We start from the raw sequence: 17,928 nt of genomic DNA, 5'->3' as shown, positions 1-17,928 counted from the left end.
TGTAACTGTGTGAAGAATTAATAAAAGAGAAATTATACCTTATTTCTGTTTATATTTTCCTATTTGATGTATTATTGGGTATGAATTTCAAGTTTATTGTTTATTTGTTACGCAAACTCATATGAATGTGTTGTATAAATAAATATAACATAAGGTATCCATTTACCTGAAGATAACTAACTGGTGCAAGAAGATAAGTAGGATCTCGGGTGTCACATAGGGAAATAGTGCAGAGCAGTTCTCCAGCGGCACAGAAGCCCCACATCCCCTGGTTAGTGCTGCGCGAAGGCAAGTATATCAGGGCATGAGGGACAGGGAAGTGAAAAGTAACCAGCATGAAGGGACTAATAGTTGGACTGCATTAACCCATTAGACATCTCAACGGTGTAGAAACGTGGTTCCAACACCCCTCTATACTACTTCGGGTGAGACCTTAGTTCACGCTCCATGTACTGTTGACGAAAGGGCTAGTAGTACAGGGATTTGTTTAACTAATTAACTCCAAACCTGGGTCAGGCCCCAACAAGCTAACACCTCCCACTGTTTTCTTTCCTCTTCCCCCTTTCTACCTTCTAGCATACCCACTAGTAAGGGTGCACTAAGTTTCAGACCAATCCAATTGATTTTGAGTCTTTGTAGTGCATTCTTATATAGTGGGGTCCTTTCCAGTGCATCTCTCATCCTTTCAAGGGAGTGATACTCACTAATCCTTAGGTTGTATGGTAGGGTGCACCATCTCCTTTGGCATGCTTGCTGGCTTTCATTCCCTAGAAATCTCAAGGTGTTCTAAAAATATGTGATTCCTTGCTCTTGTGTAACAAGGTATCTTGGTGCAAGATGATGATCAATGACGATGATGTTGTGGGTGCTAATGACAACCATTGAATTTATCTTTTCCGCTCTGATGTAAAGGGGCTCCCTTTCTTCTCTTTTCGACACCCTCTTCATATCCTTAGCCCTAGCCTCCACATGACTCATCCATCATGCAAGGACCATCAGTTGTAAGTCCCCCAACTTTTCCTTGGGTCCCACACATTCAAGTTTGTTAAGGCAAAGTTGTACAAGTACAATTCAGATATCTTGGCCTTATCCTCTAGGGTGCTCCTGTCACATAGTTCAATGAACTTCCTATAGTCTTAGAAAGGCATAGTCCCCTGTTGTGCTAGTGTCTTTATCTAAAATTGTAGCCATTGATATTTGAGGTTAAGGCATATGATTTTGGTGGCATCCTCCACTAGAGTGCTTCCATGGTGAGCCTGCCATGGTGGATAATTGGCTCTCTTTTTCTTGTAAGTTCCTCTTAGCCATGTGTTTTCTGCCTCTAGTTGAGATCTCACAATTTGTTCCCTATCCCTTGTATTACTCAACTCTCTGGCCATCTCTAGTAGCTTCTCTTCCATATGTCCCACATCCTCTACCTTCTTTGATTTTGAAATTTGCATCCAGCGATGTGTCCTTCCTCTCTCTTTCTCAAGCTCAAAGAAGAGAGGGATGGAAAATTTATGTGGTATTACTCTGCCTCCCTTAATGAATCTGTAATAAGAGCTCAGATTGGGCTATGGGCTAGGTTCTTGCATCTCTTGGGACTCTCCCTTAGATTTCTTTGGAGAAGTTGCCCCCTCTTGCACTTGTTTTACTTCTTCCTTGCTTTCCCTCTATCCTTGTTGCCCTTCCTGCTGCTTTTTCTATGTTTCTTGTAGTGCTGACAGAGTTTCCTATAGGATTGTCTGAGGATCTTGTAGAAGGATTTTTCCTTTATGAAATGGGGTCAAAGGTACCTTGTCTTGCTTTGTTGATTCTGACCTAGTGACAGGACTCCTAAGATAGCTGATGTGAGACTTTGGGGAAGCTTGTTTTAATGTGCTGTTATAGACATTTTTGGGCACTGCAACCCCAATCAAATATGTCCATAGACCGAGGACTCCTAAGTCCCTAAAAGTGTTGTTCCATCCCCTAAAAGAACAAGGTCAGCTGATTACATCATCTCCCAGAAGTTCTCCATGAAAAACTACTCAGAACTAGTCAAAACTGAACCATCTCACCTGCTCCATGGTCAAAGTGCGCTGCATCCCACCTAAATGCACACGGCAGGTGCGATGCATACTGAAAATCCCTTCTATGGGGTGCGATGGGTGAAAGTGGACAAATGGCAGAGTCAATTTGCGAGGTGGATGATCATGGAATCTTCCAGAAACTTCTCCTATGACACTTGCCTCTCTGCATTCACCCAGGGATGAGTAAGAGATCATCAATCTCCAAGTGGAATCAAGAACTATCAGAGAGAGGACACTAATCAAATCTCATAGGCTGACTCACCTCCTTGCAATCATCTATATATGGATCCCTCATCCTAGAGATCTAGAGGCTGGAATTTTGTATCTTGTAAGGAAGTGCTGCTGGTTTCTTGGTGTAACATCATAGTGTTGGGTGATCTAAGCTTTGTATGAGGTGAAGAAGGGCTTTCTTGTTGAGAGGATGACGCTGGGTCAGAACAATTGGTTGTAATCCTCTTTGCTATTTTTGATATTAATAAAGTTATTCAAGTTTTCCTCCAAATTCTTGTATGATTGATGATATATGCATTTGTGTGGTCAATATATATCTGGTCCTATATTGTTTATGATAGTAGATCTCTGTTCTTGGATAGTGTTATGCTGCTTTGATTCCATGGGTGCTCTTTGAAGCTGGGTAGACGAGGAAGCAAGTGGCAAAGATCTATCAGAAGGGAGAGGAATCAAGCAAGGAACCAAGCACAAGACAGAGGTTGGTCTCCTTTGTTCCCCTCTTATCTACTTCTCATAAAGGAGAACGAAAGTAGTTTTAATTTGTTTGTTTCTAGGATAGCTACTAGTCTTAGTGGGACTAGAAGCTCTGCATAGACACTAGATTTCCCGATAACAAAATGGCAACTCCGTTGGGGAGCGAATAGATTGTTTGTTTGTCTATATTTGTTTACTTTATAGACTTACAGACGGAGCCTGAAGTCAAGCCAGCTAGCCTTCGAATTGCATTTGCTATGCAAGTGCAAAGTAGATCAATGCTGCTTCAGTCTATCTCCGGGTTTTGTTTATGAACTGAACAATCGATTTACAAACTCTCTAATTGCCCTTGTGGTGGCTCTAGTAACCTCCTTAGATCTACCGCTGTGATTTATTTACTGATTGTCACTTACTCGGCCTAAATCCCTAAACTGTGCTGCAAACTGTGATCAAGAACTGGATCAAAAGTCTCACACTGTACTATCACACCCTCTCTTCAAGGATATCAGTATGCATCACACTTCCCGTGTGTTGTAGGTGGGATGCATACTAGAATCCCTGTGTAACAGGTGTGCTGATCAGAAAAGGGTAATTTTGCCTCCAGACTTTGGTTTTTCTTCACTCTTTTCAGCTCTATTCAGGAATTTTGCTGTCTGTAGTCAGTATACCTTTGTTGGAAACCCCCTTCCTTGCCATTATTCTGCATCCATTGTGCAAAGAACTGTAAATGTTTTTATGTATTGTGAGCCATTTTTAGTTCTCTTTTACAAAGAAGTAGCGTAATTGAACTGTCGTTTCTTGATTTGGAAGTGTCGCAAGTGTCGTTTTCAGTCATAGAAGAGAACTCGATTGTTCTTGATAGTCGATTACACTGTTACTCTTGTATTTGATTTGAATTAGTAGTTTTTCAAGTGTTGAAAGCAAGTTTTCAATTCCAAATCGCAAAGTGTCGTTATTGTCTTCATTTTGTCTTGAAAAGAAGCTTGTTAGTAATGTCGCTTTGAAAAATAATTCAGATTTGTGCTTAGATTTCTTTTTATCATTCACACATTAAGAAGGCTGAGAAACAAATACATGCATGTGCATTTTCATTTAGACTGTCTGTTGGGTTGATTTAGGACAGTGCATATAGTGTGTGCTCTCTGCTCTATGTTGAAAGAATATCATCTCTCTTTCTTTAGTAGCTAGGATTTTCATTGCAAAAAGAAGATTAAACGATTGTTTATCATCTTAGATTGCATTTTAGGAATTTTTTATCTACATCACGCGGTGAACCTGAAAGGAAAATTTCTTAAGCAAGATCAACTGTAAAATAAATTTAATGAATCTAAAAACGCTTTGGAACCTAACGCACAACATTTAGAAGTCTAGGCTAGAGACGTATTCCGGTGTCGTAAAGCCTGGTAACTGTTGCCTTCATTGCTAGTTGGGTGATTCCTCCACTTTCAGACGATAAGTGCTAGTACGGACTTGTGTTCCCACGTACCGTCGAGTATATATTGGGAGACCACAATAGGCTATATCCTTTATCCATAGGAAGCCGTGTTTGCCACCCTATCGATTGCAATGCATTGAACACAGCATTCGGGAAGATTGACTGCCGTACCATAAAAAGTATTCTGCAGTTTTGCGATTGGTTTAGTAATCCCTCTGTCTAGATTTCCAGAGTAGTCTCTTTCATTCCTTTTTCAGACTCCTTAAAGGAAAAGGTCCATCTGAGCACTTGTCACTTCAAGCTCATTAAAAATCGAAGGCGACTAGAGTCATATTTTGTTTTTTCTCGACTCTTAAAAATTGAAAAAACAAGTTGTGTCAAAGCGTCTAAAATTTATTTTAATCGAAATAACACCACCTTTCCTACATTGGTCTTAGGTTGAGAAAAATGGAGTCCACCAACCAAGGAGTTCCCCTTGGGGGAAATCCTAGTCCTTTCTCCTCTTGGGGAGATGTTGGTGCACCTCATATGGCCACATTGTCGCTTCCAGGATTGACAATTGGCTTGCCCGTATGGCTCTTCTCGACCTCCGTCGTTCAGAACACCGTGATTCCTGAACAATCAAGTCAGCAACTAGATGATACTAAAGTTACCCCCCAACCTTCTACTTCATCCGATTCTCCCTCTCCTCCTTCCTCTTCACTTGATGAAGCCGGTAAGGCCCAAACTAAGAAGAAGAAGGAGAAGAAGAAGAAAGAGAAGAAGAAGAAGGAGCCAAAGGTGAAAAGGGGCAACCAGGCATAATCTAGTGAAAATCCACACACTGCACTGTCGAAACCTAAATCTCCATGTGTCATTTGCAAAGGAGATCACTATCATCGGGATTGTCCTTGCATCCCTTGGATCTTAAGGGACTAGTCTCCTCGTTTGCACAATCTAGTGTCAACAACATCTGACAATCATGTTGAAAGTACACCGTCAACTAGTGAAAGTGAAATGTCGGGACAGAAAAGGAAAAGTAAATTCCCTTGTAAACTATGTGAAGGCGATCATGCCGTCCACCATTGTCCCTTCCTAGACGAAGCTAAAAGAGTTTTGGATGACCATCCAGTTTCACCGTTACGTCTTCCTCCTGGATATAAGAAACTCTTGCCAAGTCCATCACTAGTTGAAAATCCGACTGACACGCCATTGTGGTTGGTCAAAGCGTCTATCATTAAAGATAAATCATCTGAATTCACACCAGATGAATGTCAAAAGGTCGAGGCGGCAGTTGACCCGGTCTTGCCTTTAGAAGGTCCATCTTCAGATGATATAGTCACTAGAGAGAACAAGAACGACACCATTCAAATTCTCTTCGTAAACACAGACTCCGATGAACATGGGGGCAGTCTACCCGTTCCTTTACCGTAGGAAGGAAGTTCGTCAGAGTCATATCTGGCCGTCTATTCGGTCCCACCTCCAAGCAACCTAGTTGTTTCCTTTGATTGGAATCTACTAGGCAGACCCCGTTTACCGGCTAGTGTACCATTTCGAATCATTGCACAAATATACAGAATGGTCATGGCCGGTACCATCATAGATGAAGGGGCTTCTGTGAGTATCCTTTCCTCAACTGCTTGGAAAGCACTTGGTTCGCCATCGCTTTTGCCTGAAATGAGAAATCTAACAGGCTTTGACAAAGGAACCAGTCGACCGTTAGGGATCCTTCCCAATGTGCCGATAACATTGAGAAGGAAAACCGTTCACATGAACGTAATGGTAGTCCAAGGACCCCTAGATTATAATCTACTCCTTGGACGCGACTATATTTATTGCATGGGAGCCATTGTCTCCTCGCTCTTTAGAGTAATGTGTTTTCCGCATGAAGGAAGAGTGGTCAAGCTCGTAGACCAACTTTCATTCCCCGGCTCACACATAGCAAATAGTCAAATACCATCCCTGAATGGTCTTTTCACGCAAGGAATGTCTCATCAATCCCCAGTCCGTCCACCTGATGAGTGCGAGTGATTCGGGAGGACATGACTGAAACCCAGGGGGCATGCACCCTGGTCTGTTTCGGCAGGAAAACCTTGGGCATAGGGTAGGTTCCCACGAAGGATATATGACTGGTTTGATATGGGATTAGACTGGAATAAGATACCTCTGTCAGAAGGTAGGCCTTTCCCGATAGAACAAATGTTTTGTCTGCAAATTGAGGGGTAACCTGGAAAAGGTAGGCCTTTCCCGATAAAACAAATGTTTTGTCTGCAAATTGAGGGGTAACCTGGGAAACTCTACTTCGCTATACCTAGGGGCATGCAAACCTCTTGTGAGCAAGCGAGAAATGACCAACTAACGTTAACTCTATGATTCCACTAACTTCAACTGCCTTGGTCGGGTGAGTGATCAAATCGACCATTCATCTTCGCAAGGGCCACTATGGCACCGGCAAAGTAAAGGAAAATTTTCCTACCTAACCGTGGTAGTGATCTTGGTAGTTAAGTAGAGGGGCGTAGTTGGTTGTTCCTAGCTTGCATGCGAGAGGCGGCGGGGCAAAGTTGTGTAAGGTGCAAGCTCCATAAAAAATGGCATCTTAGATGAGATATCCTTATTATATGACTGGATCAAGCAGTTTTCATGTGGAGTTCAAGCTCGTTAAAAATTAAACATAAGTAGTGAGCAAATGTTTCCCCCAGAGTTTAAGCTCATTCATTAAAAAATGAACCAATTTCCGGTAAATAACCATTGTGAATGCATTATCATCGGCCTTTGAAGCCTTGGTCATGTTCTCATCATCACCTCCACTCTGTATTGGCCGATCATTCACCTCCATTTGATTTTTTACCCTTTTTGAGGAACAGCTGCGAAGAGTGATCCTGTTAGCCATCCTTGTGACACTACCGTGATTGGAAGATTCCAAACCTTACCTGGAATTAGCTGCTACCCGAATTTATCACTCGTTCCTCGAAAAACGAGTCTCCTTTAAGCTCTTTTCATCTGACTCGTAAAATATGAAAAGATTTCCGAGTAATTGGTCTCTCCAGCTCGTTAAAGTGACTGGAAGTGCTATCCCTCCTTTAGATTTTAATCTTTTTGGACCTAAGGGATTATTACACAAAAATATCAAGCGCTTGTTTTGTTCGGCTCGTTAAAATTACCGAAAATTCATCCCTTTTGTATTATATTATACTTTTTCGGACTTAAGGGATTATATGACGAAAAACGATTATTGGAGTTTTCTTTACGTCCCTTTCAGACTCTCTAAAATTGAAAAGGACCGAGTTATCTTTGTCATTAAAGTCATTAAAACCGAATAGTGACAAACTTGTCCATACCGACAAGAACGAGTTTCACTATCGCTAGGCTCGTTAAAACATAGCGATGGGTTTTCCCGAAGGGAAAATTATAGAACAAGCATATGTTATCCTCCTCAAGCTTGACAAAAATAAAGAGGTACTGGTCAGCAATGACTGGGGAAAAATTGGGAAGAAAACTTGAATAAACTTCATTGGTAGCAAGTCGCTCTTGAACACGACACTTTCACTCCGCATCCGAGTCGGGTTGGGTTGTTCCGTTCACTAGTCATATCACCATTGGTCCATCACACCATCCACATTTGGGGTTAACACTACCAATCCATCATGTCAGTGTCGCCGATATGTTCAAGAGAAGTCGCTCAGAGAATTCACCTGTGTCTCATCCACTACAATACATTTACGCTCCATTCTTTCATGACCGCCACCTTGAACCTTATATCATCAGATCGTTTTCACCTCCATTAAAATCATTTGCTCCGTTCTATGTCATAGATGTGGGATTCATTAAGGCCCTCCTATGACGAATCGCTTCTTGTCGACATCAGCTCATTATCCAGGAAGTCGATCTAGGAACAACCCTTTCAGTACTTTGAAGCTTGCATGCCTCAATGGCAAGTTTCTCACTTCCGGCGACAGGTTTACATCAATGGCCTTCGACCGAAAGATTTTTGCGTGGTATTCAACACCAAGTCCCTTTTTTCACACCACGTGAATTGTACTGTCGTACCTTGAGGGTCATCATCATTATCGGTGATTCCTCTCGCGCCTGTTAACAGCTTACATCACTGGCTGGTAATCAGGCGATGTCTTTCCATGTTCGACTCCAGAACATCTCTCACATGGATCGACTTGTACTTTGAGTGAAGATCGAACGAGATTGAAGACCCTGGATCTAGTTTCATCCATTTGGGCTGCAATATGTATTCAGGAAAATAAAGACATTAAATGTACATCGTTGCTGCACAGATAATCATCCAATCTAAGGGATGATGGCTCTACCAGAATCATCAGTCTGCACACAGATGATTGTCTGTCTTATGTACATGAAAATGAATTTATAAAGCTGAGCATGGGAAATGCCCGCCTCAGCTAGATCATGAAAATATTATGAAGATAATGTATTGTATTGTATCTTATTACAGGTCGCCTTCCAACTCGAAAAAAACTTCGGATCCTCATGATAAAGCATTTCACCCGACATCAAAAGATTAACGACCTCATGCTTTAGGGGGCAACTGTTATAGACATTTTTGGGCACTGCAACCCCAATCAAATATGTCCATAAACCGAGGGCTCCTAAGTCCCTAAAAGTGTTGTTCCATCCCCTAAAAGAACAAGGTCAGCTGATTACATCATCTCCCAGAAGTTCTCCGTGAAAAACTACTTAGAACTGGTCAAAACTGAACCATCTCACCTGCTCCATGGTCAAAGTGCGTTGCATCCCACCTAAATGCACACGGGAGGTGCGATGCATACTGAAAAGCCCTTCTATGGGGTGCGATGGGCAAAAGTGGACAAATGGCAGAGTCAATTTACGAGGTGGATGATCATGGAATCTTCCAGAAACTTCTCCTATGACACTTGCCTCTCTGCATTCGCCCAGGGATGATTAAGAGATCATCAATCTCCAATTGGAATCAAGAACTATCAGAGAGAGGACACTAATCAAATCTCAGAAGCTGACTCACCTCCCTGCAATCATCTATATATGGATCCCTCATCCCAGAGATCCAAAGGCTGGAATTTTGTATCTTGTAAGGAAGTGCTACTGGTTTCTTGGTGTAACATCATAGTGTTGGGTGATCTAAGCTTTGCATGAGGTGAAGAAGGGCTTTCTTGCTGAGAGGATGACGCTGGGTCATAACAATTGGTTGTAATCCTCTTTGCTATTCTTGATATTAATAAAGCTATTCAGGTTTTCCTCCACATTCTTGTATGATTGATGATATATGCATTTGTGTGGTCAATATATATCTGGTCCTATATTGTTTATGATAGTAGATCTCTGTTCTTGGATAGTGTTATGCTGCTTTGATTCCACAGGTGCTCTTTGAAGCTGGGTAGATGAGGAAGCAAGTGGAAAAGATCTATCAAAAGGGAGAGGAATCAAGCAAGGAACCAAGCGCAAGACAGAGGTTGGTCTCCTTTGTTCCCCTCTTATCTACTTCTCATAAAGGAAAATGAAAGTAGTTTTAATTTATTTGTTTCTAAGATAGCTACCAGTCTTAGTGGGACTAGCAGCTCTGCATAGACACTAGATTTCCCGATAACATGTGCCCTCTTCACCTTTTATTTCCAAGGAAAATATCTTTTCTTGCTCTTTTGGGGAGTCCTTAATTATGATTAGGGTCTTGGTGGGTGTTTGTGGTTAACTTTGTTTGATCCTAGTTCTCCTCCTTGTTTTGAAATAGAGAAGCATCTACCTCTGTCTTTTCCCTTTTGATTTGACAGGTGTGCTTAGGGTAGTCAAGGCAGCAGCTCCTTCCCGCTTAGTGGGTTTAGGAGATAACCTTGGAGACTCCTCTCTTTCCTTGGTATGTTCCTCGGGGATTTCTTCTTCCTTTTGTTCTTTATCTTCACTTTTCTCTTCTTCTGCTTCTTCTTTTGCTTCTTCTTCCACTTTTTTCTCTGTTTCTGCTTTCTCTTCCTCCCCTGGTTGTTCTTATTCTTCTTCAGGTTCTTCTTCATCTTCTTCTGCCTCCTCTTCACCACTAGATGTATTTGCCCTATCATATTTAAGGGCTTGTATTTCAATCACAACCTCTTTGTCCATGTCTCTAAACGTGGACCATTGAATGGGGATTCTTAACTGGCTCAAGGCATCCTCTAGTATTAGATTAATAAGTCCATGGTGTGCCAATTGCTAATGTTTTCCCTCTTGGACCTTTAGGTTGATGTCTATTATTGATTGCAGCAAGAATTAGGGTACATTGATTCTTATGTCAAAGGGTATCCCCTCTCCAAATCACAACTCATGGAGGATTCTAAATTGATAGCCATAGATTATACTAGGCCTCCCTTCACAAGATATATATTTGAGAATATGATAGCTCACCTCATTCCAAGGGTGGGGGAGGCTTTCCCTTCTTATCCCATTTTTGTCCTCAATTGGTTCCTCACCCCTTAAGAAGAAGTTTTTCTATGAAAAAGTGTTGCAACCTCATCCTCCTTTCTCCATGGCATCCTTGGGGAACTGTAGTGATTTTTCTAATTAATTTAGGAGTAGTTGTAATTGAGAGTCCTCTTACCACAATATTAGCACTGATTCTAGCCTGAGGGTTAAGTGCCATGGAAAATTCTTGAGCCACATCATCATCATACCCTCTGAGAAACTCAAATAATCTCAACCATTTATGCCTTCTAAATATTTCTACCACAGGGGGATGGAGGTGTATCCTAGATGTCTCTGTGGGTTCCTGTTGATGCCTCGAAAATCGTTGCATAAACATTGGGGGATAACCACCCGGTCCAGACCTTAATACAGCTCCTTTTCCGTTTGGGACGGTGGCTCTGACTGGATATAATGGGACCAGTTTCCTAGTAATGAATAAAAAGGGATGGATGAGTGATTGGTTTTCTAATAAGTGATAATGAATGGATGACTTAATCTAAAAGTGAAAATACAAATGACTATTCTATCCCGGGAAGCTTCTATTCTTAAGTGCAACATTTGATGATCTCTGTTCATCAATAGGCATATAGATGACTCTATTCAATAAACATAGACATTCATTCATATAATAACTGCTTTGTTCAAATAGTTGAACAAAGTAATTAATAAAACATTGTTACACTTATCGTTTTATATTACTGATACATGTATGATTAGAGGAAAAGCATGATGTAAACATCCAATAGTGGAAAGTATAAAGAATGTTGTTAAAACACATGCATATATTCAATAATAGCAAGAATAATCAAATAACAATTCACATAAAAAGAATGAATTCAGACATAGATAGTAGTACCATATGAGCTGCAAATCATTCCCAACATAAATCGCAATTCGAATTCCTTCTTCTGACTCAGAAATACTTTTAAATAAAGGCAGTAGTGCACATCCACATAAAAGCTTCGTTATCAAAATTGGAATAATTGACCCAGTATTTATAAAAAAATATACCTGAAGTACAGTAGTGCAACTTCAGGTTTAAGTCATATACAAAAACTTACGACCCTTTCTAAATACATGAAAGGGTCTATAAATATTTAATTAAACTAACTAACTACAAAATTAAAATGCTACTAAATTGGTATAACTTGATCTTGCATATCTCCCCCATAGCAATCTGGTAGTTGGCAGCATGATTCATCACTCTAGCTGTTTGCCTTTAGACCTGAGTTGGCATATCGCTAGCATCGGTTCCACTTCTTGAGGGCAGTTGAGACGAGAATTGAGTTGAGCAGCATAGGTGGCATCTTGTATATCGGGAATGATACACCTGATTGCATCTGTTAGGCCCTTGAGGGTGGCTCTCTGGCTGTATGGTTTTACTAGGAACAACCAATAGGTGTCCCAAGTTAAACTTTTAATACCTGCGATTAATCTTCCATTCTTTTCCAGCTCTTGATAACATGATTGCTCCAATGTTTTGGCCGATAGTAATTTACCTGGTGTACACTGAAAGATCATATTAGATAAATAGAGAGTATCATTAATTAATTCAACCAAATTACTTGTGGTTAATTTGCATCTAGAAACTGCTCTCTCTGCCTTCATTAACTGGGACTGCCACTCCATAAATAGGATTTCTTTATGGGATTCTAGGATTTTAGGCAAATTTGCTTCCTGTCCCTCATTAGTGTCCTGCCAATCAAGAAAATTTGTCAAGGTCTCATCGGCCTGCTCTAAGTCTTGTCTAGCATCAACTGATTTATCGATTATTGATGTTGTTATGTCACACAGGGGTTCCACTTGAGCAATTTTATGACATAATAATCTTATTTGTGTTACCAGTGCCTTATTAATCTGTAGTGCTTCTGTTCTGAAATCGGTAGGCTGCGGAAGATTCTTGAACTTCTCTATTTGACCTGATAAATGAGAAATTTTCTCATCTTTTGTCTTTACCATCTGTTCATTCATTGTTTTCAATCTTGCTAATGCCTCCGACAATTCTTTCTTCTTTTGAATTGCACTCGAATCGACCATCTATTTCTCTTCATGCAACTGCTTGTTCAATTGATTATTTATCTGTTGCTACATGGACAATTGTTGTTCTAATTGTTCTGCTTTCTGTTGTGCCTCCGATAGTTGTGCTTGTAATGAAGCAATTGCCTGGTCCTTTTCTTTTAACAAATTACTCACTTCTGATGCCTTGTCCATGGTGGCCGCCGAATAGGCTCCAGCATATTGGGACAACTTTGTTAGGTCATCAGAAGGATCAAACTCCTCCTTCCAAACTACGTTGGCTATCACTGTTTGTTCAGGGAACAAGGAAGGTTGATCAATCCTTCTCCTCTTCCGTTGTCGCTTTACTATGGCCCTGTGCTTTGGGCTGTAAAAGACATCCAATGGAGGTATATCCTCCACTTGCAAAATGATTTGATCCGGAGGATCTTTGGGAATTACCTCTAACTCTGTAGTAGGGGGTAGACCGCTGGTTCCTTTGCTTGGAACCTCCTTTGATGCTGTATCCTGTGTATCAACAGCTTTGGATGTATTGGCTTCTCTTGAGCTTTCTAGATTACTTATGATTGAATCGAATTGTTGCCATTCCTGGAGCAACCTTGGGTCAATCTGGGTATCGACATTCACATCCTTGCTGCTCTACTCCTGCTGCCTTTTCTATTCCTCTTCACATATTCTCTGTTGTTCTTTCCTCTGCGCTTCCTCCCACTCTCTTGTTTGGATTTCTCCAACAATTTCTGATGTAGCAGGAGGTTCGTTGGTAATTCGTTGTTTAGGCTCGCTTGACTGTGTCATCGGGGCAGTGGCTAACAAATCTAGAGGCAGAGTTTGCAACCTCTGCTCTCTAATTTTGTTAAATTCGACTAACCCGTCGTCATGATATCTCATTTTAGCTATCACTTGAATCTGAAATAATGACTCGACCCAGGAGAATAGGTCCTCAAACTCATCTTCTTGATGTTCAAATTTAGTGAGTTTTGCCTGTTCTAGTGCATTATAGACGACTTTGTTTGGATCAAATCGTCTGTTAGGAAGAGTGGCGAGATTCAGTGTATTTATCTTTTCTGCTTCTTTCTCTGCATGCTTGTAGTCATGCAGAGTGTAAACGCCACACCTTAGAGGAAAAGGAGGCCAGACTTGCTTCTTTTTATTCCTCAGAGTCTTTGTAACTCCTTCGGATGTAAGCTGATATGCTATTTCTCGAGCCAATAGTTTGTCGGGTATATACAAGGGGAGGACGTGAGGCCTGGCATGACTGCCAAAAACTCTTACATATGTAAATTTTTCTTCTCCGAACCAGGTTCCTACGGCTGTCAAGTCAATCTGTGCTTGTGAGGAAATCTTAGGAGCAGGTTTGTCAAAAATTGCATAGTAAATGGGTAACATAAATCCATTGCAAACTTGATATAGGTGGTGTTTATAGTGGGCTTTCCACAACTTCTGGTGATAGATATGAATGGGCATGGGGTCCTGTGGAGTCCATCTCCACCCTAGCACAGGAAATTCGAAGTTAAAACAGAGAGTATCTAAGATGTAGGCACTAAAGTAAAATGGAGGAATGAACCTTTCAGTAACGCGGGATTTGTTTCTAAACTCAAGAATAGTTGTTGCTAACTTATCAGAGAATATATTCCCCCAATCCATTATTTCGCTATTGCATGTTGCTTCCATTAAAGGTACCATCTCTATGGTGAAGTTTGAGGAATCATGCAACCCCCACATCCTACACATCATCGCTCTAGCATAACAACAAGGGGAACACAAGGAATCGACAGAGTACTTACCCGAGGACTCATGCTTGTGTCTCGCTGGGTTTTGTCTCCAATCCCGTATGGGTGCTGATTCAATTTCATTTTCATCTCTGAACTTCTCCAGGAATGCTTTGTTATACTTCTTCTCTGGTGCAGGAAAATGGTACATTTGTCTCAAATCATTGGGTTGAAACGAGCTGAACACTCTCCCGTCGATAGTGAAAAATGTTCTGTTTGTAATTGGGATTTCCTCAATTTCCCATCTTACCACATCTGTGTATGGAAGAATTTGTTCTCGAGTAGCTATCCAGTGTAGGTAAGAATCGGCCAAATCCTTTAGGGTTGCATCGGACTTCCGGGTCGAGTCTGTTGTAGCTTATACTGATGTTTCCTGAGGCTCTTCCGCCTCAACCAGATTATAGATGCTCTGCCAAGTAGTATTACCGAGACTAAGACATGTGGTGTCCGAGATTAATCCCTTTTTACTTGGTCCCGGATCGGCGGTATGTTGTCCTGTTACTGCGGAAGCTGAAGCTGTTCCAGATTTCTTAGACTTCTTCCCCATTTGGCCTAAATTCGCTGCTTCGGAGGAGCTCTACATAGGAGATAAAATGAACGTAATGCGGAGAATAGGTGGCACAAACCAAGTATGAAAGAGTCATATCAATCAATGAATAATGGAGGATTAACATAAGGTGGCCGCGGATACAATCTCTGAAGAGATTTTGGCATTACTGCTCCATTAATTGGCCATTTAAACCTGTCAATCATTTAAATGCTCATCATATCATTTATTGGCCAAATAATTCATTTAAGCATGGCTTTGATGTTTTGGCGGTTGGGCGTAAGTGAATCACTATCCGAAAGAGAAAGGCTTTTAATCATAATTAAACATAATATACCCAAGCCTTATCAATCCTTTTTGAAAGTCGCGCTTTAGCTTTATCGCAATCGGGGATCGGAGGAATGCTTAAGTTGTTATATTGGTGTTATTACGGGATCCCCGATCGCCGATAGCGATATCGCCAATTCGCATTGGGAGTTTTTAGAAGAGGGCTTTTAGTTGCATGCATATTACATTCCCCGATCGCCGATAGCGATATCGCATCGGAGCAAAGAGAGGGGCCTTTTATTATGATTGCTTACCTTCCCGATATCCGATAGTTATTCATGCTTGTCGCATCAGGGAAAACCAATGGGTCTTTTGTTATGCATCCTTTGTTATTGCGATATGCGATCTTGCGATCGCTTTATCGCAATAATAAAGAATTATTCATTTTTTATTATAAGACCGATTATATTATTGTCTCAAAAGTTTTATAATGTTTTATTTCTTTTCGGACCTTTGGAGGAATGATAAGTTGATACCAATTTAATCTAAAAGGGACCCATTTCATATTATAGTTTTGAAAGTAAAATTTTATGAAATGGGGGGTTGTTGCACAGTACAACAGTTCCCTTTTGTGAAACCCCCTTATCATGTCTCTTCTCTGGTTGGCTTACTGTAGGGATTTTGGTAGGCTATCCTTAGTTTTTACGGTGATTGAGATTTTATAATAGTGGTGGATGGCTGCAATTTCTTTCTATCTCCACACAACTTTTAAACTATTCACAATTCTTTTAAAACTCCAAGGCCCACTATAATCACTTAGAAAACTAAGATTTGTCTTTTCCTAGTTGTCAATTCAAAGCATAGGAGATATGGGCCACCTACCTTTTCACTATGATTCTTTGGATGAGGATAACTTTTGGGCAACTAGACCCTAGGCACCCTGTTTCAACATTCTCTGTGAATTTCTAATGTTTCTTGTAGCTCCCTGTGTTTCCTTCAGTTGTTCATGTAGTTGTGTTTCATGTAGTGTGGATGAAATAGGTTTGCCTCCTAGATGGCTCTCCAAAGTGGTCTTGATATTCTCTAGTCTCGAAATGAACAAATGGTTCATGAGAGTTTGGAATGTTTTCTATTTATGGTCAGTTTCTTGGAGCAATGTATTGGCTGGAAATGTACGAGATTTCCTGTTTGGCACCATTGGCCCATCATTAGTTATCATGCAACCTCACCTCGTAATCATCACCCACTCTCACCCAACTTAACTCGATCACCTTTTCAACTCATTCACCTTGATGTGAGATTTCCACGTGTTATGCTGACTAGGAGTTCACTTTTTGTTTTCAAGCTAAGGGTGGCCAAGTTAACTGGCCACCTCCAACTTATAAAATAAACTTTTTCATATTCCTACACTTTTATGATATCGTACATAGGAAAGAATTTAGATGAGGTTCCATACATGTGCCTTCCTTTGCTTGGTTTATGCATGCTGGAGGGTGACTCTTTTGTGCTTCTTTTTGTTCAGGCAAGTGCTTTTGCTTGGTCGCTTTTCTGTATATTTCTTCCTCATGATGTGGTTGTCTTTTTTGTTGTTGTGTGTAGGTGCTTGATCTTTGTTGTTGTTGTTGAGCTTTGGATAGGATTCATAGTGTATTTAGGGGTGTTGTATATATTTACTTGCATGGATGTTGAAGGTGAATGCATGGAGAGATTGTTGTTGTGAGAACACGAGCTGCTACAGGGTTTCCTGTAGTTACTGTAGGAAATCCTTTAGCTTCCTTTTTCATCATTTTCTGTGTTTTTTTTTCACTTGGAGGAGGAATGGGTGGTGAAGTAGGAGTGAATGAATGTAAATGGAGGAGATGGAGTGGTAGGGGAGTGAGGCCAATGATGGCATGGCCCATGTACTCTCTTCCTTTTTTGTATTTTTTTTCATTTTTTTGAGTGGTTTTTGATGGATACAAAGTGATGGTATGGTCATGATATGGTGTTGGGTGAGAGGTGGTGAGGTGTATGGTAACTTATTTCAACCTAGAATAGGCCTACATCATCATTTCACAATCGTAATTTCATTCCTGTAGTGTTTCAGGACATCTTGTAGTGTTTCACGACATCTTGTAGTACTACAGGAAACTCCTATAGTAACTACAGGAAACACTATAGAAATCAGAAAACTGCATAAAAATTGGTTTTTGATGCCTAGAAGTGAGGATGGATGATGGATAAATAGTAGGCATGAGAGTTATGAAGTTAATGGAGGAATAATGGGGTGGTGCTTGGCTTTTTGTCCCTTGAACTCTGTGTCCTTTTCTTCCATTAAAAACTGCAAAAATCACATAACTTTATTAGTGGAGGTTTGAGGTCCTTGCCATGGCGTTTTTATTTTTTTTGAAAGACACATAGGTCACCTCAAAGGAGGTTTTCAACATGTTTTCCTTCCCTAGGCACCTCAAGCGAGGCTTTCACCTAGTTCCCTTACTGATTTTTCTTTTTTTTCCTTTTTCATTTTTTTTCAAAAATAGAAACAGTCTTCAAGAATTTGGTGAGATGGAAGCTGAGACACTTCCAAGCACATTCAATTCCTTACTAATGGTATTGATGAACTCTTCCCTTGAGGGAGGCCTTTTGTAGGCTTTCAATCTGTATCCATTGACAAGAAAAGGGATACCTTCTTCATCAATGGTCCTAATTTGCACAACCCCATTGTCATGGAACATTTCTATCAGA

Source organism: Pinus tabuliformis, chromosome 6 (genome assembly GCF_031772625.1).
Source record: "Pinus tabuliformis cultivar Carrire ecotype Pingquan chromosome 6, CPIR1, whole genome shotgun sequence".
Classification (NCBI taxonomy): domain Eukaryota; kingdom Viridiplantae; phylum Streptophyta; class Pinopsida; order Pinales; family Pinaceae; genus Pinus; species Pinus tabuliformis.
This window is presented reverse-complemented; position numbering follows the sequence as displayed.